We start from the raw sequence: 27685 nt of genomic DNA on the forward strand, positions 1-27685 counted from the left end.
GGCAAAGATGTGAATATGCACTTCTCAAAAGAAGACATATAAGTGGCTAATACACATAAAAAATCTCATCATCACTAATCATCAGAGAAATGCAAATCATAACCACAGTGAGATACTGTCTCATACCAGTTAGAATGGCTTTTGTTAAAAAGTCAAAAAATAGCAGATGTTGGTGAGGCTGTGGAGAAAATAGGACACTAATACATTGTTGGTGAGAATGTAAATTAGTCCACCCACCATGGAGAGCTGTTTGGAGATTTCTCAAAGAACTGTGATTTGGGCTACCATTTGACCCAGAAATCCCATTGTATATACACAAGAAAAATAAATGGTTCTACTGAAAGAATATATACACTAATCTATTCATTGGAGTGCTATTCACAAGAGCAAAAACATGGACTCAACCATCACACTTTTCCACAAGTTTTGTCCTATGCCAGAAATGATCCTCCTCCACCCCTTTCCTCAATCGTTTGCTTGACTAACTCCTACTGACTAAACTTAATGATATAATGCTTAGGCACCCATGAACCTCCTTAAATGATGAAAGTGTCCCCATAGAACTCTGCTTATTCCTATTATAGCTAATGTTATTGCATTTATTGCTTTGCATGGAATTGTTAACTTGTATTTCTCTTCCTTTAGCCTGTGGAAACTTTGAAAAGAGTAACTATTCCCTTCATCTATGTATATCAGAGCTTATTGGTATCTGAGATACTTGTTCAACAATATTTATGAAATAAGTAAACACAAATTATTAAAATAATTCATATTAAAATTAGTTATTCAAAATGCTAACATGGTCACATATCTTGAAATCCAGTGTCCCTTTGGGTATTTCAAAAATAAAATCCACAGTTTTTTATATGATACAATCACTGGGCCTTAAGCAAGCTATGATGATACATTATTATAGAACATTATAAGTAGAGAAGTAGAATTCTACTTCAACCTTGTGTTCCCAAATTTTACTTTCATAAGAAATCAAATAAGACTGACACTTCCAGCAAGACTTTTTGACTAAAAGTTTGATAAAGAAGAATACGTATTTAGATTTGATATACTAAATTTGTTCATATTTGTTTGTAATTCATTTATTTAATCTTCTATCTAGTAGAGATAGTTATAAACGATTTTAATAATATATATGGCTCCCTGTCATTTTCGTTTATTTGAAAGTCAAGAAGAAAATGGAAAGCAGTTAATATATCACAGTGAAACTTTTAGATAGGGTGAAATTGCCCCTTGGCTGGTTAATATGTATAAATGTAATCTCATTTAGAATGGCATAGACACCTAGGAATTTGGAAAATGCCTTGCTTTATTTTAATCCTCCTGTCATCCATGTAATACATTGTCTTGATTGATGAACTTGATTTCCCAAAAAATGCTATATCTAAACCTGGTTACTAGTTAAAATACACCAACCATCGGAAGTTTAATGAAGCCAGTTCCTTCACAGTTGATTCAAAATGACTAAAATCCTATCCAATTTGCCTCCAATTCACTTTGCTTCCTAATAAGAAAAAAACAGTACACTTTACCATCTATCAATCTGCAAATTGACTCTGCTAGTGGTTTTCTTGTGTCAAGTTAACGGATAATAAATGAAGTTTGTAAATAAGTTCTAACAATAATGGTAAACCTTTGACAAAATGTGAAAAGGACAGCATCATTCAGGGCATCAAATATTGAATTACATAAAGAAAGAGATATAAAAAAGTAAAATAAAGAGTTACATAATAATGTTAATTACTTCATAATTGTTAGTTCTGGGTAGTGAGACTAAGATCCTTTTTTTTCTTATAACCTTAAGATATACTCTATGTTCTCCAAAAAATATATATTCTTTTTAAAATAAAAAATTATATAAAATTAATATCTTGGAACACAATATATAGCCTTTGCAAATAATGAGCTAAAACATGTCTGTAGCTGAAAATTCCAGAATAGTAATTACATTACCCTAACTTTACCTTTGATTTGAGATATATCCATGGATCAGCCTGTTAGAAGTTATTTATTAAAACGAGACCCATGGTTACCCTAACTTCTCATTAGTGAGCTATGAGGGGACCTCATAAACATTCTGAAATTATATGCTCTGTATGCATGTATATGCTTATGAATATTATTTTTTGGCTTGCAGGTGGTCATAAATATAACCTTGTATGTAAAGCGGTATGACATAAATGAAATTTAAAATCTGCGATCTAAGACAGCAGAATAAAGTAGAAAAGTCACCAAATACAAACTTTAAATAAATATTTGGAAAAAGTTAGAAAAAATTCAACTCTTTGGACTCCTGATTACCTCACAATAAAATTATATTTGATTATTCCTATCCTTGGAGTCTGTATTTTTAGATTATTTTCAATAACCACATCGTTGACTACTTTGCTTCTCTCCATCTTCAACATCTATCTTTCCTTCCTAACCGCACTCTGATTTCCTTTTCGTTATACAAATTAGTGTATTGTGCAATTTTCAGCGAGATATTATAGCCTAGTGCCTGCCATCCTTTCTGGTAGCCTATGCCTTCCCAGAAGCTCTTTGGCTCTGCTTACTAATCATGCCAAAAGAGCCGTTGGAGAGTAACATATTCTTTCTTTTTTTTTTTCTTTTTTGAGATGGACTCTCGCTCTGCTGCCAAGGTTGGAGTGCAGTGGCGCGATCTCGGCTCACTGCAAGCTCCGCCTCCTGGGTTCAAGTCATTCTCCTGCCTCAGCCTCCCCAATAGCTGAGACTACAGGAACCTGCCAGCACGCCTGGCTAATTCTTTGTATTTTTAGTAGAGACGGGGTTTCACCGTGTTAGCCAGGATGGTCTCGATCTCCTGACCTCGTGATCCACCCGCCTTGGCCTCCCAAAGTGGTGGGATTACAGGCATGAGCCACTGATCCTGGCCCTGGATAGTAACATACTCTTAACTCTACTAGTCAAATGACCTCTCCTCAGTCTTGGAATCTTAAGCAGATGATTCAAGACTAGAAGAAGCTGTTAAGACTTGTTTATCTCAGCATAAATGTCCTAATGTTGCTGGTGGTATGACTTTTCCCAGAGTTTAGTTTGAGAAGCACACCAGAGCTCTCTCTGTTTTGCTCCATTTTCAAAATTGCCATCTTTGCATTTTTATAAACTTTTAGTACTCTTGTGGTAAATTTCATTACTTCCAACTATATTCAGGCTTGTTTTGGCAATTTTTAACAAAGAATACTAACTGATAAAGAAATTGCTTCCTGAGAAGGGTTGGCAGACAATGAAAAGCCATGAAAATATAGTATTTGGAATTAGTTTCTTAGCTAGGAAGGGGAGCCATTCATATTCCAGGACCAGACCTATAGGAATCTGTGATAAAATAACTAAATTCATGGACAGTTGCAGATGCATGGAAACAGGGGATAAGTCTTTTGGCAAAGCAGTTAACTATTAAAATAAAACACTCTGAGATCTTGCTAAAATGGCTGCGTCTGATAATTGGCCATAATTCAATATAAGAGAGTGACAAATTCAAATACCTAATTTCTCATCTCAGAGAAATTTGATCTGTATAACCTCGAGCAATTGAGTCACTTGACCCAGAATTAGATTATTAGTAGAATGCTATATCCCCTTAAGATTTGGAATGGATGACCAAGAATACAGTCTCATGTGGGTGAGTGGAGCTAAGAATTCATGTAGATTGCGCCCCGTTCATCCTATTGAACTGTAATAGAACTGAGGGACATGTCTTAATGAGAAGGTGAGAAAATAATAGCTAAGAGAAACTGTAAGCTTCTAAACAATTGATGGCACACGTCTAGTATCTATGAAATCAAATTCTACTTTATATTCTATGTCTGTTGTAGTCCAACGGAATCTCTATAGAACAAAATCTTGTACCAGAATATTATATTTATGTGTTTGCTTCTCAATGCAGAAATTGAAAGACTCAAATATTCTGTGATGGTCCAGATTACATCTTATTTTTATAGATTGATATTTGAGTACTGAAAACAAAATTTCAAATTTGATTCCACAGGTTGTGTTAGTTGAGTTTGTAACTTTGCTTGCTCACTGATCTGAATATTAGGGCATTGTTTGGGGGAAGACAAGGCTCTTTTTTCATTAGGATATTATTGTTTACAGCAATATGGAAGTTTACTAAAACTTAAAGCACAAAGAACAGCTTTCAATGATCATCCTCTGTCTTTCCAGGATGTTTCGCTGTGGATTGAAAAGTGTTGACTCATTTTCCTAAGTAAAGTTAATGATAATTTACAAGATAAGTAACTAAAATCAGATCCTAACACTTTCCAAGAAAGCACGTGGAAAACTCCTATTTTTTGGTAATAATCGACTTTTTTTTTTTTTTTTTTTTAAGACAGATTCTCCCTCTGTCACCCAGGCTGGAGTGCAGTAGCGTGACCTCTGCTTACTGCAAACTCCGCTTACTGCAACCTCCACCTCCCGCCTCCCAGATCCAAGCGATTCTTGTGCCTCAGCCTCCCAAGTATCTGGAATTACAGGCTCGCACCACTGCACCAGACTAATTTTTATATTTTCATTAGAGATGGGGTTTTGCCATGTTGCCAAAGATGGTCTCGAACTCCTGGCCTCAAGTGATCTGCCTACCTAGTCCTCCCAAAGTTCTGGGATTACAAGCATAAGCCATCACTTCAGGCTAGCTTCTTATTTTCTATCAGTATGTATCTGGGGAATAGTTCTGGTGGTAAATTTCAGGGGACTTCACTGAGAAAGAAAGCTTAATTTAATTTTCAATGATGTCTCAAGTGGATACATTTTGTAAGTTTCTTCATTTAACATCAAGTCCTGCAGCTGGGTTTGTATGACCTAAAGATTTTTATTTTTTTTTGTATTGCTTATGAAACCTGAAACACTACACTTCATCCTGACAACAGATATTCTCTGAGCTTATGAGGATTTATAGTCCTTAAAACTGGCTACAAATTAGCAACACCTAGAGGGTTAAAAACAACCTTTCTGCATCGCATGTCCTGATATTCCAATTTATTTATTCAGGCATGGGTTCTAGGAATTTGTTTTATTTGTCCTATATTTGGCCAGTGAAACATTCTTCTATCTGCTTCCATGTTGTTTTAACATGTTCTTATCATTCTTTCAAAACTCCCTTTCTTTCAGGAATAAGATATTCCAGGCTCACTTTGTTTCTGTCTGGAACAACAAGATATTCCAGACATGGAATCAGATATTTCTCCAAACAGTTCTGCTTTCCTATAGAGGAAAATCATATTTAGACACCCAGCTCTGGCCACTAGGTGTTCTCATGATTCTGGATTTTGCTACCTGTAGGCATTCACAGTGGGAAATCCATATCTAGGTGTTAGATCTTGATAGATGATAAAGAATATAGATATAAAGATATAGATATATAGGAAAATCATATTTATAAACTAAGATAGGACTGATAGTCATTCTCACACTACTGGATATCATTGTCCCCCAGAAGAAACTAGTCTACATATAGGACATATAGATATAGAATTATGAATATGTAGATAGAAATAGAGATACAGGATTTAGACACATACACGTATTTTCCCATATGTGTACTTAGATCTACTATATCTAACTTTATTTATCTATCTCTACCTGTATAATCTATCTATACATGAACAGGAGTTCATACTGATGACTTTTTTTTTTTTTTTGAGATGGAGTTTTGCTCTTGTTGCCCAGGCTGGAGTACAATGTCATGATCTCAGCTCACTGCAACCTCCACCTCCCAAGTTTAAGTGATTCTCTTGCCTCAGCCTCCTAAGTAGCTGGGATTATAGGTGCCAGCCACCATGTCCAGCTAATTTTTGTATTTTTAGTAGAGACAGGGTTTCACTATGTTGGCCAGGCTATTCTCAAACTCCTGACCTCAAGTGATCCTCCTGCCTCGGCCACTCAAAGTGCTAGGGTTACAGGTGTGATCCACCATGCCCAACCTCATACTGACAACTTAATAACAATTCCACAGCACATGTTTTATTCTAGTTTCCTCATATCTATACATCTCTTACATAATAGTGAGAAGCCTGATTCTCATCGTTAATAGATTCAGAAATTTGCTCAATTCTCCTGTATACAATGAACCTTCCAGCCACACCAGGGCACTGTCTTACTCTTATTCCTAATCCAACTGCCTGGACCTCATCTATACTGTAGGGTGACTCCAACGAGTATTAGAACTGAGGTAGGGTAGAAGAAGAAAGGGTTCGAATGGCTTTTGATATTGTTTAAATACTTAAGAAGGAAGTCAAGAAGAAAGGGAGGGAAGAAGAAAGAAAGAAGGGAGGGAGGAAGGGGAGGGAGGGGAGGGAGGAGAGGGAGGAGAAGGAGGGAAAGAAGGAAGGAAAGAAGGAAGGAAGGAAGGAGGGAAAAGGGGAAGAGGAAGGGAAGGGAAAGGAAGGAAGGAAGGAAAGAAGGAAGGGAGGAGGGAAAAGGGGAAGAGAAAGGGAAGGGAAAGGAAGGAAGGAAGGAAGGAAGGAAGGGAGGGAGGGAGGGAGGGATGGAAAGGAAGGAAAAGAAGGGAGGGAAGGAATGAAAGGAAGGGAAGGAGGGATGGAAGGAAGGAGAAGGGAAGGGAAGAGAAGGGAGGAATGAAGGATAGGGGAGGGGAAGGGAAGGGAAGGGAAGGGAAAGGAAGGGAAAGAAGGAAGGAAGGAAGGAAGGAAGGAAGGGAGGAAGGAAAGGGAAGGAAGGGAGGAAGGAAAGGGAAGGGAGGGAGGAAGGAAGGAAAGAAGGAAGGAAGGAGAAGGGAAGGTAGGAATGAAGGAGAGGGGAGGGGAAGGGAAGGGAAGGGAAAGGAAGGGAAGGGAGGGAGGAAGGAAGGAAGGAAGGAAGGAAGGAAGGAAGGAAGGAAGGAAGGAAGGAAGGAAGGGAGGGAGGAAGGAGAAGGGAAGGGAGGGAGGAAGGAGGGAAGGAAGGAAAGGGAAGGGAAGGGAAGGAAGGAAAGGGAAGGAAAAGGAAAGAAAGGAAGGGAAGGAAGGGAAGGAAGGAAGGAAAGGAAAGGAAAGAAAGGAAGGAAAGGAAGGAAGGGGAGAATTAAGCAGAGAACTGACATTTAAAATAAATGTTCCCAAAGGTGAATCAAGAACTAAAGGGCACTGAAATAAAGGATGTGATTTAAAGACTTTTCCAGATAGGAATTACTTATTGACTCTATAATGTTGGTTTAATAATCTACATAAAACATTATTAATCAAATAAATGATAGACTGAATTAAATATACCTTCTCAAAGAGTAATTGAAATCTTTCCTTGATATTAGTGCTTCCAACAGGCATGGAGCCAGAAGATCCTTTAATCACTTTGGATTTGTTGAGTGAGAAAAATTGTATTATATATACAATATAATTATTTGATATCTGTTCCTTCAAGGATAGGAAATCTGATGGAAAATATCCCATTTGAAATGATCTATTTGGAAAGATAACAAAATAGAAGATATTCAGATAAAGGCAATGAACTAGTAGTGTAAGGAATGTGACTGTGCTTTGGCCAAGGATACGCTGAGGTAGGATGTTTACATCCTCTGTGACTCAGCAAGTTTAGAGCGCAGGCACATAACTCATTACCACAGCCATGTGATATGGGAAGGCCATCATGTGGCTCTAAGCCACTATTGTCTGTTAACGGTATAATTGTTCTGCCAACGCAGTACAATCATGATGGTGCCCAGAGAAAGAGAGCTCAAGCTGTCCATCTTTGCAGATGGACAGAGCGGAGCCAGGACACAGCTTAGCTCACCTGTGCCCAGAGAAAGAAAAAGTTAAGCTGCTGACCCTGAAGGCAAATGAGAGCCAGCTGTGTGTGGGAGCCTCCAGACTAAGCAGCTGAGACAGGGAGGACAGTGTGAGAAAGCTGTTGATGAGAGCTGCTGCAGAATAAAATCATCTTTCACCTGCCTACATCCCCCCTAGTGTTCTTTCTGCTTATCCAATGACTCCCTCGACACCTCAGCATGGGCTGGAACCTAACCCCAAGGATAACAATTAGCATAAATTTGACTCTAACATTGTAAGTCTTTAGAGACAGTTGGAGAGTCAGAATTTTTTGACCAATTGAGAGTATTGATTCTGATAAATTAATCACCAAATCCATAAAACCAAATTAAAGTGCAAATTTCTGAGGAATTTGTGTTTTGAAATAATAGGAATGCTAATTAACTGTATACCTGGTGAGAAAATCTAAAGTTGAGTCATCACAGTGGAGAATCTCTCTGATTCCCAATCAGTTTACAAGCATAAAGGCCTGTGAACAGAAGGCCAGCTGTTTAGGGAGGGACCTGATGTAGCACAAGAGAACCAGACTGTGAATGTTGCTTCTAGGAATAGTTCTATTACTAACACCATACAAAGCTGTCACCCAAAGTCTGAGGAGATAGCAGGCACCAAATCTGAACTAACACAAACACCTCGATGCCCAGAATAGCACTATGGTCCACCAGAAGGGCTTTATTTTATGAATGGAGTCGTCTCATTAATTAATTCAGGTCAACAAACTACCAAATCTGGCCCATGACCTATTTTTGTACAGCCTGCAAGGTAAGGATGATGTTTAACATTTTAAGTTTTTTCTTATTTTTTAAGAGGATGAAGAAAAAGAAAAGATTACGTTGGAGATAATTTGTGGCCTGCAAAGCATAAAATCTTTACCATTTGGCCCTTTGTTTTTTAAAAAGAGTTGGCTAACTCTGCTATTTAACCAATATATACTTTTCCCAGGTGTTTGAGAAAGAATAAAGGAAAATTTTGCATTAGGTCTAGTAGGACACCAAAATCATTGAATGTTTGTGCCTGGTTTCTGGTTGTATATGGTAGAATTAATAGCCTCAGTAACCTGGTAGGATCCCAATATTTTCATATTCCATGAAGAAAAAGTAACTGTGGAAGTGGTGAGCTAAAAACAGTACACTAACTAAGAGGGATTAATTGAATATTAAATATCTCTACATGTATATATGTACTTTTTTTTTTTTTTTTCCCTGAGACAAGGGCTTGTTCTGTCACCAGCTGGAGTGCAGTGGCAGAATCTCGGCTCACTGCAACCTCCACCTCCCAGGTTGAAGTGATTCTCCTGTCTCAGCCACCCGAGTAGCTGGGACTACAGATGTGTGCCACCACGCCCAGCTAATTTTTATATTTTTAGAAGAGACAGGGTTTCACCATGTTGGCCAGGATGATCTCAATCTATTGATCTTTTGATCCGCCCACTTGGCCTCCCAAAGTGCTGGGATTACAGGTGTGAGCCACCGCACCTGGCGTATATACATTTTTATCTGGATATGCAGCTGACACACAAAGGCAGGTAACATATGTTAGCCATTATTTTTATCCTTGGCTTTCCAAATCTTTATTTCTTTCTATTTATAAACTGTTTCTCCTCGTTCCTTGCTGATTCTCTGAGATCTTAATAAATCCATTATCTACATTGCGTGCTAATAAAGAATTTTATCTATTAAACAATAATTGCTTAGATATTTGTACTTACATTTAGATTTTAAAATTAGAGTGTTTGGAGAAGACACAGTGCTCAGTCAGCCTACATTGCAATGCTATACCATGAGGTATAATGTTTTGTGATGTGTATTTGTCTGTTTTAGTGACTAGTGGGACACAGGTAATAGCTATGTAAGCAATTTTCTTCAGCAAAATTATCTGTTAAGATTCTTTTTTTGTGCATTTGTTATTGAGGTAGAGTGAAAGAGATGGCATGAAACGTAGTAGATTATTTTTTGAAATGTACTATTATGTATATAAATTCTTAATGAAAAAGGTATGTATTTGAAATAAAAGAAAAAGGCACTTTCACACTTTTCTTTCTGTACATCAAAAGAGACAGAAGTTCTAAAACTGAATCACCTTAGCTGGAGCTACACAGAGGCTTAACTTGAGAAGTTTCCATCTTCAACATTTGGAATACACACCATAAATTCTCTATAAGCATATAGTTCTTCCACATCAGCGATATCACTTGCTTTTTATCTTCAGAGTGTCATTTTTAAAACTTGAAGTGAAAGACCATTTCGTACGTTTTAGTCTTCATAAACTTAGAACTCGGGCATAAGATATTTTAGCATTAAAGTTCCAAGTGGTCATAGAGTCAACACATAAAAAACTGTATAACTAAAAGTGGTATTTTATGAGTTTAAAGGCATTTACTTGCCTTTGATATAAATTATAAATTTTTTATTCCTCAGGACATACATCACAAAATAAAATATAGAGTTTTTTTTAACCAGACCTGTAAGTCAAATTATATAAGACTGGATTTTGAAAGCAATGAAGTGAGAAATGATTTAATCTATACCTCGAATTTTACTGTACATATTGAATAACTGAATTATATAGATTGAAATATTAGTGTGGAAATATTGTTGAAAAAATATGAAATAGTTTCATTTTGGAAAACATAAACAGGTATTATTTGAAGTGTGAGATTTCCAAGAAAGCAAAATAATGTTTAATATTTTATTATGCCATTAAAATTTTTCTCACTAAAAATATTTACTATTACTTTCCCCTAAAGGTAAGTTTTACAAAACTAATTTCATTAGTGTAGCTATATTATACAGAATAATTTGCAAATGAAGAAAATCATATTAATTTAAAGCATAAGAAACATTTTGGTAATTTATAACATCATTGTAAAATAAAGGATATCTGGATATATAGAAACCAAATTCCATTTTTATTTTTTGTTTAAAAATTTAAACATCATCTTTGATAATAAGTAATTAAAATATTACACAATATGAAATCATGTTCATAGTCATGAGATAACTTTGCAGATATTTTGCTGGCAGTTTATTCCTAAGAATAAGACTGAGATTCCAATTGCAGCTTTGCCACACTTGCTTTAGAGACCATGGTTAAATTATACAACTTAGTCTTTCTATTGGCAAAAAGGTTCTATGCCTGAGGCTTAATCTTGACTCTTGTTGATAGAAGCTAAGAAATGTTGGAAAGGAAAGTAACTCTGGATTATATGGGCCTCCCTTTTGACACATGTTATGAAGGATAGAGATATTTGTAAAATACTAGTGAGAATCATGGACTGAATCTTCTTATGTGAGCCAGAATTTGTCTTTACCATTTAAGCTATGAGAGCATAGAAATATAAAATTCGTAATAATAGCGATAACACATTATGCAGCTTTTTAGATTATACAGTTTCTTTCTTCCTAAGTGATCAAATATTTGAAAACCTTTATATTATTGAAAACAAATTGAAATTCATGGAGAAGTTGTAAAGAGTCTATAGGGGTGTTTAAAAATCCACAGTGAGTGAGTTAATAGTAAGCTGAATCTAAAACATCAATCTCTTCCTGAATTTCAGTTCAGGACACATTTCAGTGAAATATCCCGACACTTGGCATTATGGAAAGTCCTTGGAAAAATATCTTTAAGATCCTACATGTATCTTTTTCATTATTTTTATAAATTTCATTACCCCTTCAAAAGAGGGAACAAGTATCCTTCCAATTATTTCAAATACGTATAAGTTAAATAGCAATGTATGCCTAATACTATTTAATCAGCACATTATTTATTTTTATTTTCTTTTGAAAAATATATTGAAAAAATAACAATGAAAATTGTTATGAGTTTATTCTGGTATACAACAACAATAAAATTTAGACCTTTTTTCTGAATGGGTATTTTTATTTTTAATTAAAATATTATATAGGATTTATTTTACATAAAAGTTACATAAACTTTTATATAAATATTGTTGACTAATATTTCAAGCAACAAAATGCCATAAACTATAATAAGTTATAAGGATCAACAATGACAGTACTATTTTCTTTTACCCAGAAGACCACTTCATGAATACCTTAGAAAAAGCACTTTTCAGTAACGATTGTCATATTGAGGTGGAATTATTAAGAGTCCTGGCCGGGCTTGGTGGCTCACGCCTGTAATCCTGGCACTTTGGGAGGCCAAGGCAGGAGGATAACAAGGTCAGGAGTTCGAGACCAACCTGGCCAATATGGTGAAACCCCATCTCTACTAAAATTACAAAAATTAGCGGGGTATGGTGACACATGCCTGTAGCCCCAGCTACTCGGGAGGCAGAGACAGGTGAATCACTTGATCCCAGGAGGCAGAAGTTGCAGTGAGCCAAGATTGCGCCACTGCACTCCAGCCTAGGTGACAGAACAAGACTCTGTCTCAAAAAAAAAAAAAAAAAAAGAGTCCCATCCCATGTTTGTTCAGAAATAGATGTTTTTCAAAGTAATTTGTAGACAATATAACTGGAATTTTTCATCCTAAACAAGATCTTCTAATTGTTTCCTCCAAGTCCTTTCTAATAAAATATACATATATTGATATATTTTTGTCACAGAAGTACACATAGCAAGCAGATGGAACTCTTAATATATTAGCATTTAGCTAATACTTCTTCTATCCCTCATTTAATTTTTAAATCTCTTCTAGAAGTATACTTCAAAATTGACTTTTGAAATTTCATATGCTGCAAATTCTCTCTACTACAATGTTTTTGCTAAGTACAAATTGTTTCATTCCATATGTCAAAGCATAAAAAATCTGGAAAAATGTTTTAAAATAATTTTTCAGTGCACTAGTTCTTCCTGCTTTGAGTTCACTGATTTTTGTCTTTGGCAATACAACTCTAGAGGTAAATGGTTGCTCTAAATGAGTGAAAAGGATACATTTTCTAGCCCATATAGTGTTTCTTGAAAAGCAATTTTTCCTAGGCATAAAAATATTTATTGCCTTTTTAATAAAAATAAATATAAATAAATGTATTTTAGAGAATTTTTATAGAAACATATTAAATATTTGCAGAATACAGAGTATACTGAAGTGGGTATATATGCTTCCTTGTAATTTCTACCAAACAGGTTAAGGGTTTAGTATCATTCAAAGATAACTGAACAACATGAATTACAAGAGTCACATTTAAATGTAAGGTCTAGTTACCTCTAATTTGTAATAAATATAATAATAAAGAAAGAATCATTTAAAGTCTACTGATAATCAGACTTAAAATCTTTGCTCACTTTAACAATTGAGCAAAGTAGAAGTAGTACTGAAATTAACATAGCATTATATATTTGCTGAACTTGGTTCTAGATAAATGGTTTGAAATATCTAAATGTATTTTAATACTTAGGTTGCCCATACATAGCTACTTAATGTATGAAAAACTTCTTTAAAACATATGTTTTCTCTCTTCTTTCTTGTTGAATTATTCCCTACTCTCCATAGTCATATGAATTTCAGATCATATGTTTTTCTCCTTCCGTGAACTTAGCCTTTATGAAGTTCTTACAAAATCACTTTGCCTGGTTGTTATCTAACTTGTTATTTGACTTCCTCAAACATGCCAAAATTCTTTCTACCTGCTGTCTTTGTTTTAGCTGCCATCACCGCTTGCTCTCCCCTGGCGTCTAGATTCATCTTTACCTGGCTGCTCCTTGTCACCCAGGTTTCAACTTACATATTATTATTTAAAGATGATTTTTCTTGTATATCTAAGCAAAATAGCTACCCAGTCCCTGCCATCACAACCATTACTCCGATGTATTTTTACTTATTTCAGACATTGTGTTATTTGATTTTGCTTAACATCCTCCCTAGACTCACGAGTGTGAAGGCATTATTTGACTGGTTGAATGCTGTTGTCTAGTGTATACAGCATCTGGATATTCAATCAATGCTTGCTGAAAGAATACCTAAAAGTCAAAAAAATGAGCAAATTAATGAATTAATGAATAGAAATATGCCTTGTTTATCAGATTGTAGATATAAAACTATAATTATCACTGCTGAGAATTTTGAAGAAAAGAAATCTGTAGGAGAAATATGAAGTGGTACAAGTTGTTTCAAGGGTAATTTCCAACACTTACTAAAAGTTAAAAAGTACATATTTTTATTTCTTGTAATGAAACTATAGAAAATAATTTAAAGGAGAAAATCATTAACATTTACAAATTCTTCTAATATTCATATCATTAATCAAAATTTATTAAAAAATATAACCATTAGAGAAAATACATTCATGCATGTATGCATTAATTTATTCAACTTTTTAATATATTTGTAGAATTTTTTTTTGGCAGATGCAGGTCTGGTACTTGGACTACCTAAAAGAGAAAAGGATGACTGTCCTCATGATACTTACATTCTAGCAGAAAAAAAATTTCTGTCTTCTATTAGAATGTAAGTATCACGAGGACAGACATCCAAGAATAAATATAAAAGCTTGGTAAATGGATCTGAATTCCAGTGAAAAAAGATAGCTATGTTCATTTAAGGTGATTGTGAAGCTTCCTTAAGAGAAAAGTGTTGACCCAAAAGACCATCTGAGTTTCTCAGGCTGAAAGAAGAGATTCTGAAGCAAGAATGTGTCTGGCATGTCCAATCCAAGATAAACGAAATTCTCAAGAAAATCTGAGGCTAAATATACTATGAAAGACAGTATTCCATTGTTCTAATTTACATAAGACAGGACTTATAAAGAAATATACAAGAGTAAATGTAAGAGCAATTAAGGAAATATTTACCAAAAATTTATGATAAAAGGCAAAATAAAATTGCTATATTTTATACGAAAATTTCATGGATAGAGAACCACTATTAGGTATATTCTGGTAATACATTCAAGCTGTAAAATGTTAAAGCACTCATGAATGAGTACAAGATAAAATAAAAATATGTTATAAATAAATCAGAAGGTTCATTAATGAAAGCTATATGTATCCAAAAATGATATTTCTCAAACATTCTATGGACAGTCAAGAGGAATTATAGTATACATGCAATATGAACATGTTCTTGGATTGATTTTCAAGGATTTAGACTACAACTTCCTAAAATTCTCTATGAATCAACAACTCAAACACCTGTTTCTTACATAGTGAAAAAGTATGAACCAAATGATAATAGATGGAATGCCCTCCTTTGTAAATTTTTATTAAGAAGATTTCAGATATTTCTCATACCTTTACTCATTCTTCTCTGAATGACATTAGGTATTTGGTGAATTTGGAAATGAATATTTGAATTATAAAATGTTAATAAAAGCACTCATCAATAAGTAAAGGATAAAATGTAAATATAATAGAATAAGTTCATTCACAAAAGTGATATTTAATATGCAAAGCTATATTTAAAATTTAGCCAATGAAATTACATTTACTTTCATAGTTCCCCCTTTGTCAGTAATCTTTGCCAGTAAGGAATAAGCCTTTATTTCTAATAAAATGGCTGAAATATAAACAAGTAATGTAAAATAAATAATTGTTGGCCTTTACCTTATTCTTTATTTCTCCAATTTTTCAAAATCAAAGTATGAGAAAGGGCCACCATTAATTGAGGACTTTCTCAGTGATTACAAATCTGTGTTTATCTGAAATAAGAGGATATAAAATCGTAAGAGTGGAATTTCGGGTGCTAAATATATATGAAGAGAAGAGTTTGTGCAGCCCAGATCCGTGACTCATTCCCTGGGCTTGTGAACCTTCAGCCTGCTTTCTACTTTGCAGCTTGGAGGCCAGATGGGTTTTTCAGTTGTGCAGTGATTTTAGTGCTATGGCTTGAATATAAAACTTTAGATGTCATAGAGTGACTTCAGCTTATGGCGGTTATATCCACAAGAGGATGGATACTTCAGGAGCATGCCCTGGGCCTTCAAGGAGTAACTCATAAGCCTCACCTAACTTTTTACTTCAGAAGATAGAAGCAACTGAGTTAGAAAGGTCAACACGTGGCCTAAGAGAAGAGAAAAATTACCTACTAAGCAATGAAAGATAGGCTTAAGCAATACCTCTAAGCCTCAATGTTCTTAAGCCTAAAAGTGGGATGACCACACAAGATGTGGTCCCTGGCAAGCAGTCTCCAAGCCACAGTGTGGACTGTTTACAAGTCATGGGTCTGCCCAGGTACAGACACTGTCAAGTTCTGGCTACACTTTTCCTAAATAGGGTGACATGGAAAAGTTAATTGTGTAGAAAATAGTCTTTCTTGTCTTTTAGGATTTCATGTGCTGAACAGTATTTTCAGGCTTTAAGCTAAAGGCGCTGGGTTCTGTGGATGCTAGAGAGCATTTGTGATGCTCTATCTTTAACGTTTCAGTGCCTGGCATAGATCACTGCTGCGAATTCTTGTTCAAGTCTTGTTCAAGTTTCAGTTCATTGTTTAAGTTTTGAACTGCCTTTACCTCTAGGAGAAAGAGGTAAGAAGGAGCTAGCAAACCTTCGTTTATATGGCTTTATACAGGCTAAAATACATCCCTTATCAAGAACTTCATTTGGCTCTGGATTTTTAAATTATATGAGCTCTGATTACAACCTCTTTTTCTTTTCGGTACTGAATATTGGTCTCACCTATAAAATACAGTATATTTTATCAATTAATAAATAAAAAGAAAAACAGCAAGCCTTATTTTAAAGGGAATATTTCTATTTATTAGTTAAGACAAACAACCTGGCAACATTTTCACAATTCCAAAGTGCAAATGTAACATTCAAAGTTTTTGTTACTAGGAATCAGCTATACTCAGGAAACAAAAGAGAAATTAGGCTGGTTAAAACAATAAATGAGAAGAAATGGAGGCAAAATAAAAACAATAGGCTAATTAAATAGCAGAGGAAGAAATACAAGCCGTAGAAGAAATCTGAGTTCTTAGAAGACAAACTCAATAAATATAAGGGAAAATGTCTTCTACTTTTTCTAATAGAAAGCCAGTTATCAATCAAATCACCACTTTCTTTTTGCTTTTTTTTTTTTTTTTGACTTTCTTTTTGCTTTGTTTTGTTTTTTTTTTTTTGACTTTTTTTCTACTTTTTTTTTTACTTTCTTTTTGCTTTGTTTTGTTTTCTGAAATTTCACTATTATGTATGTATAAAAATGTATATTTCATGTCTCCAGGAATAAAAGGATATAAGGAATATGGTGAGGAAACAAGTTGAAAGAGATCATTAGGAAACAGAGAGCTTTACTGTTGTTAGATGGCAATGAATAACAGATCAAACAAAAATTATATTTCAGAGAGCAGCAGGAAGTAACAGCCTGGAGCCCCAAACCAAAACCAAGAGCTAGAAGATGAGAGTTTGTATTTAGGAATCAGGAAAGTATTACCAGACAGTGTCTTATAACTAAAAGTAGGGAATCCATAGTGATGGTAACTGGGAAGCATACTTTAAATATTATGGTGTCTTTGTTAAGTAGATACATAATAGGTAGACACACTGGAGAATTAATATGTTGCTCTGTGAGTTTCAAGGAACACGGCCATTGTAAGTAGGACATAATTATTATCTGTGCTCCAAATAAAGATGCCCAGAAATCTGTGGAATTAGAAACCCAAGGCACAGTATATGAGACACACTAAAACAGAATGAAAATGATTGAGTTTTTCCTTTGTTTAGGTAGGGAGCCAAATGGAAGTATAACTCCTCGGTGGGATTATTCACCTCAAGACTCCTAAAGTGATTATTTTGTTTAAAAGACCCAACATGAGTCTTTGACAAACAATCTTAAATTAGTTTCCTTCTGCTTATTGGAAACTCTAGAGAGATGCACCCTAAAGATTCATGTTTCACCATGTTGGCCAAGCTGGTCTTGAAATCCTGACCTCATGATCCACCTGCCTTGGCCTCCCAAAGTGCTGGGATTACAGGCATAAGCCAAGATACAAAAACTTAGCTGTGCACGGTGGCGCATGCCTGTAATCACAGCTACTCAGGAGGCTGGGGCAGGAGAATCACTTGAACCCGGGAGGCGGAGGTTGCAGTGAGCTGAGATCGCGCCACTGCACTCCAGCCTGGGCAACAGAGAAAGACTCCATCTCAAATAAATAAATAAATAAATAAAGCTTCACATTAATGTGGACAGTTTTAGGCAAACTCTCCAAAGTTGTCACTTACTAAAAATAATTTTACTTTAATTCTTGAAAGCCATTTTTACTGGTTATAGAATTCAAGACTTGAATTTCTTTTTTTTTTTCACCTGTTGAAAGTATCTTCCCACTATCTTTTGTCTTCTGTTTTTCCTAATAGAAAGCCAGTTATCAGTCAAATCACCACTTCTTTGAAGATAACTTTTATTTATTTCTTTTGCCTTTTTATAACTTTCTTACTGCTTTGTTTTCTGAAATTTCACTATTACATATGTGTAAAAAACGTATATGTAGATGCATGTCTTTCTTTAGGTCTGAGAAATTTTCAACCATTTTCTCTTGAATTATTATATCATTTAGTTTTCCATCACTTTCTGTATCTATAATACAGCAATGACAGAAATAAATAAATATACATATATACACATATAGATTAACATAAAATTCATAAAATAATATTGTATGCTTAAAAGGTATATGCAGTGAATTCAAATATAAAAAGGATAATATATTAGTAGGAAGCAGAGGCAAACGAAGTTAATGTATTCTAAGTGTATTGCATTATTCAAAACAAGAATGTAATTTTTTCATTAAAATGCACTTGGATAAGTCAAAAGAAGAAGAAACCAGACAAGTTAAACTCACTGGGAGTATATTAGAAATGCAAATGGATTGGCCAGAAAACCATGAAAAGCAAAATGAAGGCAGGTGTTCAATTCCAGCAAATGATACCAGCCCTACATTCTTAGAGAAAGAAAAAGGAAACAGATTTACACAGCAGGGTAAACTTAACCTAGCTATTTAAAGACACTGGGTGTAGCAAAGAGAAATCAGTTCTAGAGGTTTATCCCATTGGTTCCCCTCCTCCCCGCCAAAAAAATGACATAGCTGAAAGCAATGCTGGAACAGTCAAAAATACAGAAAAGACAGAGTTTTGTGATGTGCCTGGCAACACTATGGGTGGTAATTTCAATCCTGTAGAAACTACAAAAGTAAATTCAGTTAGGAAGTTTGTTTAGGGAAACTCTCCAGTTGATCAAAGTTGTAGGTTAGAGTAAACTGTTCCCTAGAAGGCAAGCTTTAAAGGTCTAAATCACTGCATAAAAAGTGGCAGTGGAAACATCCACTGGGTCTTAGAATTTAAAAAATAAAAATAAAAAGTGACTTACTCACAAGAGTGTGTAGGCTAAGATACTAGCTGTACTAGCTGGAGACCACTCTCACTGTAATATAAGGTGCCAGAAACACGGGGCTCAGAAAAAAAAATGGAAGTTAAATTCTGAATATACTGGATATAAAACAAAAGTATGTAGAATTATTATTTCTGCTAACTGGTGCTTTGCCAACATGACAAATTTCTAAACTTTGTAGAAAAGGCAGCTATGATTCATCTGCATAGATGGGATCTCCCCACAGATGTTTGTACTTGCCTGGTACAAAATTAGCATGCTGTTGACAGATTTATCAAAATAAGCTTAATTCAGAGGTTGTATAGTCTTGACAACTTCTATCAACTGATTGTCATGCCAATGAGTCTGAGAGAAAGTTTTTCTTCTCTCAGACATCAGTGAATTTCTGTCATTATGTACTGTAATATTTATAAGAGTTTGGGGAACATTATTTCACCTGGGATAAGTGCTATCAGGCCTGATTGGTTAATACATTGCTTCCCTAAATTTTAAAGCTATGAAAAGAGCAAAATAATGAGTTTCCTTTTCTATTTCTGTACTTTATAAATTGAAGTGTATCAGGGACTTGACATTTGACCAATTCAACTTCTAGAAAAATTAGATATTCACAATGCTCTGTTGTGTAACCACCACCTTCAACAGAAAATAAAATTGGGGAGGATAATTTTTTGGACTTTAATATAACTTAAGAAGCTTAACACTTGAGCTTAATCTCAAAGAGAAAAGATGATTTAATTTTGAATGTTAATTACTTTTGAGAGGCACTATAGCATAATTCCTTTTGAGAGACATAATTTTATGCTAAGCAAGAACCAAACTCTTGATCTATTGTGTGGATTTAAACTCAGGAACCATGGTTCCTGCCAGCGGGGCAACCATGGACAAGATGACTAACTATTGCAGAAAATTAGATGCCATTGAGATATAATTCAAAGTATTATTGTGAGAATTAAACGATATTATTTGTAAACTCTTTTGATTACATGCTTGCTATTTCTAGCACCTTTGGACAGTTCACATTGGTCTTTAATTTTGTCCTGGAGTTTGATAATGAAAACAATTTTTACTTGATGAAGACTATTTTTCATTCCTCATTTGTTACATATTTGAATACATTTAAGTGGTTAAAAGTGTGCAAGATGCATTAACAAAAATACTTTAACTATCTCTTAATAACCTTTTCTATTTACCTGTTGCAAAAAAACAATTTGTTTAGCATACATAATTCATGGTTATTTAATTCACAGCTGTGAGGATAAAATCTCAATTTCCTTGAAATAAAAATTTATACTGACACTTTTTGATTGCTTAACATTTTTCTCTAGCAACAATTAGTCTGTAAACCTCTTTAATCCTGATGCTTATATTCATTTTCCTTTAAACAGCACATACTCTTTGTCCTGTTCCCATAAAGCAAACTTTTTTGCATGCATTAATACAAAAGTTTATCTTATACACTTATTTAATATCTTTACTTGATAAAGATATTTTTACTTTATCAAGTAAAGATATTAAATAAGTAATATTTAATATATAAATCTTTATAACTTACCTGTGCTGTTTTATCTTTATCATACTCATAAAAAATAACTTTGTCAAAATTGTAAATTGAATATATGATTTCATAATTAAAGGACTATAATACATAAAGCATAGAATACTAAAAGCAAAACTCTGGAAGAATGAGCTTTTGAGTATATATCATCAATTGAATTTGAAAATGGACTCTTTCAATTACAAATTTTAAATTATAGAATTTAGATGTTTTCTATCGTAAGCATAATTAGAATTATTCTTGCCAATAAAAACCAAATGCTAGTTGTTCATTTGAATTCTGCTAAATAATTAATGAAGAAAATATAATAGTTGATTTTTTTCAGTTTAAAACGTCTATTCTTATTTATAATCTGTGCCTTAATTTGGGACACCCAAAATACTTGAGTTTCTCTGATTAGAAGAAATTGGCCACAGCCATAGAAGAATTTGTTCTGTTTCCCAAAACTTTATGAGAGTCAGTATGAGAGACTTTTAAAGTGAATTATTTATCTCACCATTTTGCCCTTGATCCAGTGATGAACTGAAATATTGCATTTTCATTAATAACATGACAACGCAGTGAGTTTCAGCTATCCTTTCTTAACCTCTAACAGAATTCACATTTAGAGAGTTTCAAACTCATAGTTGCCTTAAATTTTTGCTGAGTTTTACCTATTCACATATTTATATGGTAGTGCACTTAAGTATATTTTACATACCTGAACTTAATAATGGTCATCCATAAGTTGAATAATTTATTAAAATTAGGATGAGAACAACTGTCTTATGATATGTAGTGCTATATAAGCTTGCATACTATTTTAGAGTAAATGAAAATGATGGAAAACTATAATACCACAGTCACTTATTTTTCAATTTTATTGATATTTTCAAAGACTTAACTTTTGGTTACATTGATTTTCCCTATTGTTTTCCTATTTGCAGTTTAGTTTATTTCTGTTTGAATTTTTATCATTTATTTTCTTCTTATTTCCTTAGGCTTACATTGCTTTCTCTTCTCTAGTTTCTACATTGGGAGTTTATATTATTTATTTCACATATTTCTGGTATATGCATTCAGTGCTACTTTTTTCTTTTTATGCACTGTGTCCTTGGCATCCCACATATTTTGTTAAGTTCTATTTTCATATTAATTTAACTCAACCATTTCTTAAAAATTTATCCTAAGACTTTTTGACTTACATGTAATTTTGAAGTGTATTCTTTAATTTCCAAATATATTAATATTTTCAGCTTTCTGTTATTAATTTTTAATCAATTATATTCTCAGATCATACTTTGTATGATTTTTACTCTTTATAAATTTGTATAGGTATGTTTTATAGCTCAGAATATGATGTATCTTGATGAAGTTTCCATGTGAGCTTGAAAGGACTCTTTATTTTGCTGTTGGATGGAGTATTCTATAGTTGTCAATTAGATCAAGTTGATTAATAGTTCTTTTTAGGTCATCTGTATCCTTATTTTTTTGCCTGTTTGATCTATTAATTATTGACAAGAAGATTTTGAATTTTCTATAACCATGATTTGTTTGGTTCTTATTTCAGCACTATAATTTTTGTTTAACATATCTTGACTTTCTGTTGTTAGACGCATATACTTTTAAAATTGCTGTTTCCTTAGAAAATTAATTTTTTAATCATTATGTAATGCCTTATTTTTTATCCCTGATAGCATTCCTTGGTTTGAAGTCTGATATATTTGAAATAAATATCCCTATGTCAGTTTTATTTTTACTACTATTAGCTTTGTGTATCTCCATTTCTTTACTTTCTAACATGTGGCTTTAAATATTTAAAATGGGTTTCTTATATACTCTGCCTCTCTAAATATATGTATGCACATATGTATGTGTGTGTGTGAGAGCATATTGTGCTTTTTAGCCACTCTGCTAGTCACTATCTTAACATGTACATTTAGGTACTTAAAGTGTTTATTGATATAATTGAATTAATATCTACCATGTTTCTAAAAGTTTTCTAATTATTGTATTAGCTGTGTAGCTATTTTTTTCCTTCTCATTCTTTCCTTCTGCCTTCTCTGGTTTAATTCTGCCTTCTGCCTTCTCAAATTTCATTTAATCTTAAGGATTTTATGAGTCCATTTTATTAATGCTCTTAGCCTATTGAATATATTTATTTTTAAAATAATTTTAGTTGTTCTAATATTTAAAACATATTTTAAACTAATCTAACTGCAACTCCGAGTAACATAATACCTTATCATGTGTAGTACAGATATCTTGTAATGTTGTATTCTCAATTTCTCCTTTACATCCTTTGTGATATTGCTGTCATTTATTTTACTCATCCATTTGCTATAATTATCCAATACATTCTTACTATTTTTACATTAAATAGAGTTTTCTTTTGGAACAGTAATTAGTAATAAAATAAAATATTATATCTGTGTTTATTTATTCTCTGATGCATTTCCTTTCTTTATCAAGTTTCTGACTTATAATGTTTTTCTTCTGCCGAAAGAATGTTTAAAATTTCTTATAGGGAAATATTACTGGCAGTGAATTTCCTCAGTTTGTATTTGTCTCAGAAAATCTATTTCTGCTTTGCTTTTGATGAATAATTTGAATAAATACAGAATAATAGATTGATAGATTTGTTCTCTGAACACTTTTTTTTTATGGTTTTCTTGGGTGATAGTCCTACTAAAATCTCACAAATCACCACTAAATTACTTACTTATGTAAGCAAACACCACCTGTTCCCCTAAAGCCTATGGAAAATTAAATTTAAAAAAGAAGTCTGCTATAATTCTTATGCTTCCTTCTTCCTTGACATCTAAGGTGCTAGCTTTCTCCCTGGTTTCTTTTTAAATTTCCTCATTGTCTTTGGTTTTCTATAATAAATGTGATTTTTATAGGTATGTTCTTTCTTTGCTCTGTTTTGTTTTTGTGTTTCTTTTCTGTTTAGTTCCCTCTAGAGTTTTTTGAATCTGTGGTTTGGTGATTTGGTATCAGTCATTAATTTAAAAAGGTTTTGGCCATTTTAAAAGTCTACACTTATTTCTAACAGCTTTATTGAAATACTGTTTATATAGCATATCATTCACCCATTAGAAGTTTTTAATATGTTCCCAAATATGTTCAACCACCACAAAAGTCATTTTAGAACATTTTTGCCACATAAAAAAAAAATTACATGCCCTTTATCTATTACCCTCTATATTCCCAGCCCGGCCCACATCCCCCAAGCAATCACTCATCTACTTTCTGTCTCTGTAGATTTTCCTATTCTGGACAATTATGAATGAAATTATATGCAATATGATATTTTGTGACTGGCTTATTTCACTTATGATAAGGTTTTGGGCCATTACTACTTTAAGTATTTCTTTCTACATCTTTTTTTTTCTCTTTTCTCCTTATTTTATTCCAATTATTCATATATTATACCTTTTTTTTTGTTTTTTGTTTTTGTTTTGTTTTGTTTTGTTTTGTTTTGCAATTGTTCCACTCTGTGTATGGTTTTTGTCTGTTCATTTAGTTTGGGAAGTTTCTGTTGGCATATTTTTAGGCTTAGTGTTACTTTCCTCAGCCATGTAAAATGTACTGATATGCGCAGCAAAATATTCTAGATTCTTATTATAGTGTTTGTTTTCATTGCTAGCATTTCTTTTTTATTATTTATCAGAGTCTTCAAATTTCTGCTATATTACCCATCTGTTCTTGCTTTTTCTCTACATTTTTCCATTAGATACTTCAACATATTAATCAGTTATTTTTAAATATCTGACAATCCAACATCTTTGTCATATCTATGTCTGGTTCTGATGCTTGATTTCTGTTTCCCTTTAGAGTGTTTCCTTTTTCTTGCCTTGTTTGAGGTTTTATGTTAAGGTGGTAGGAGCTGAACTGTGTTTAAAGTTTGCTGTAGCAGGAGATGCAAGAAACTTCAAATTTCGTTTTTGTCCTAGTTTTTATCTCCTCTCTTAACTTTGGGGTTCCTTAAGTAGTCCTTCTTAGAGATAGTCTATATCTTGCAGCTCTTTCAGATATAATCCTGAGGACAGCAACTCTTGGCACACAATAACTTTGTTTAAATTTCTGCACTAAGAGACAACCAAAATCTTGCATGGCTGCTAGCAGCATAAGGCCTTGTCCCTAGAAAAATTTCAGCTCCCTTTTAAAATGCATAACTACAAAAATACAACACTGTCAGAACTTATTGTTTGCTTTAGCAAACACTTGACAGTAGGCCCCTGCCCCACTGTTTTAGTGTGTTTACTTTTATTGTTGTTATTGTTGTTGTTGCTGTGACAGAATACCCCAGATCGTGTAATTTATCAAGGAAAGAAGTTTATTTGCCTTATGATTCTACAGACTGGGAAGTCCAAGGGCATGGCTATGGCATCTGGCAAGAATCATTCCCTATCAGATAGGTGAAAGGTCAGGAGACAGCTCATGCAAGAGAAAACTCACTTTTATAACACAGCCAATTCCTATATAACAAACCAAGTACCATGATAATAACTTTAATCCATTCATAAGGGCAAAGCCTTCAATATTCAATCACCTTCCAAAGGTCCCACCTCTCAACAATTTTACAATCACAATCAAGTTTCCAACACATGAACTTTTGTTTATCACTTTCAAACTATATCATTTAGCCCCTGGAGGCCAAAATTCATGTCCTTCTCACATTCAGGATACATTTATTCCATCTTAATAGTTCCCAAATCTTAACCCATTCCAGCACCGACTGAAAAGTACAAAGTCTCATCTAAACCAGATATGGGTAAGATTCAAGTCACAATTCATCCCAAGGCAAATTTATCCAGTTCTGAGCCTATAAAATCAAAACAAGTTATCTACCTCCAAAATTCAATGGTAGGGCAGGCACAGGACAGACATTTTCATTTCAAAAGAGAGAAATAGACAAGAAAGGAGGAATTACTGGTCCTGAGAAAGTCCAAAACAAACAGGAAAAACAACTTTAAGTTTCTAAGCTGGAGAATAATCTCCCTGACTTCATGTCTAGCATCCTGAGCATGTGAGATGGACCCTGGGCCTCCAAGGTCCTAAAGGGAACCAACTCCCACAGCTTTGTTGGGCTCAGTCCAGGTAGCAGCCCTCACATGTTGGAGTTGTTATAAATAACAGTTTGGTGCTGCCAAAGAAATAGCACTTGAATATAAAATTTTCTTTTTAATTCTCATCAAGTTACTTCTATAAAAAGGTGCGCCCTTACAGATGGAGCCATGGTGAGCACACACTTGGACAAGCGAGGGGAAGGGGTTCTTATCCCTGATGCACGTGGCCTCTGCTGCTGTGTCTTTCCCCTATTGGTTAGGGTTAGATGGCACAGGCTAAACTAATTCTAATTGGCTAAAGAGAGTGATGGGGTGAGTGGTTTGGTGGGAAAAATGGTTATGACAGAGCAGGTAATCGAATGAGTCAGGGTGGAGCAGGTAATCAGAATGAGTCAGGGTGGAGCAGGTAATCAGAATGAGTCAGGATGGAGCAGGTAATCAGAATGAGTCAGGGTGGAGTAGTTAATCAGCATGAGTCAGGGTGGAGTAGGTAATCAAAAAAGGTTGCTTTATGAGGAAGTTAGGTTTAAAAGTAGAAGGCAAAGAATTGAACACACTGACATATTGATTCTTTGAAAAGAAATTTAGAACTCATATCTAACAGAGTCTCATCTGTGTAGTTATCCTAGTTAGTGCTACAGTTCTGTGGTCTCAGGGGCTGCACATGACTCCGTTAGGCATTGCCTTAGTTGGGACTCTTTGGCAGCTGTGCCCCTGCAGTGAATCTCTGTCTGGGTCTCCAGGTGATTTGAGACATCCTTTGAAACCTAGGAGGAAGTAGTCATGCCCCTACAGCTCTTACATTCTGCAGGTCTAATAGACTTAACACTATGTGGCCACAACAAAGGCTTACCACTTGTACCTTCCATGGTGGCAGCATAACTCACAACTGGGGCTGCTTGGGCCACAGAAGGTGTGGCTGAGAGGAGATGTGCTGGAATGCGGGGAGCAAATTGCCAAGCAGGCTATGGGCAGTGATCTGTGAGGGGCACCCTTGGCCCATCTCATGAATCAATTCTGCTGTCATAGAGCTCTGGGTCTGAGATGGGTGGGGAAGCCTCAAAGGTCTCTGAAATGCCTTCAGGGTCTTTCTTCCATTGTCTTAATAAATAGCACCTGGCTTCCTTCAATCCGTATTAATCTGCTTAACAAATAGTCTGTCGGCTACACCTTTAGTATTCTCTCTTAAACATCTCTTTTTACTCTGCACATGGCCAGAATGCAAATTTTCCAAATATTTTCATTCTGCTTCTTTTTTAAGTATAAATTCTATTTTTAAGGAATTTATTTGCTCTCACATCTCACAGTAGGTGTGCATAAGTAGCCATACAGCAGACTAAATTTTTTGCTTATCAGATATTTATTTCATCCAGTATTTTAGTTCATCACTCTTAAATTCTGCCTTTTGTAAAGCCCTTGGGCACGCATATAGTTCAGCCAAGATCTTTGCTACTGTGTAGCAAAAATGGCCTTTGCTCCAGGTTCCAATATCTGTTTCTTTAATTCCATCTGAGATTTCATCAGAATGGCCTTTGCTGTCTATTTCCACCAACACTGTGCTCATGACAACTTAAGTAATCTTTAAGAAAATTCAGACTTACCTTCTAGCACTTGTCTTTTTTGATGCTTCACTACAATTCCTCTTAACATTCTATTTATGACAAAACAAGATTTTTCTAGCTTCCCTTTCAAATCTTCAAGCCTCTACCCAACTCAGTTCCAAAATTGCTTCTTCATTTTCAGGTATTTGTTAAAGACACAACCCTGCTCCTGTTATTAATGTTTTGTTAGTTTGTTTTCTGTTTCTATAACATAATGCAGAGACTGGAAATTTTATATGAAAAATACGTTTATTCAACTCACAGTTCTAGATGCGGGAGGTCCAAGAATATAGTGCTGCATTTGGAGAGGATCATCTCATGGAGAACAGGTGAAAGGTCAGGAGAGCACAGGAGAGAAAGCTCCCTTTTATAACAAAGCTACTCTCTCTATAACTAACCTACTCC

Source organism: Macaca fascicularis, chromosome 5 (genome assembly GCF_037993035.2).
Source record: "Macaca fascicularis isolate 582-1 chromosome 5, T2T-MFA8v1.1".
NCBI classification, from domain to species: Eukaryota; Metazoa; Chordata; class Mammalia; order Primates; family Cercopithecidae; genus Macaca; species Macaca fascicularis.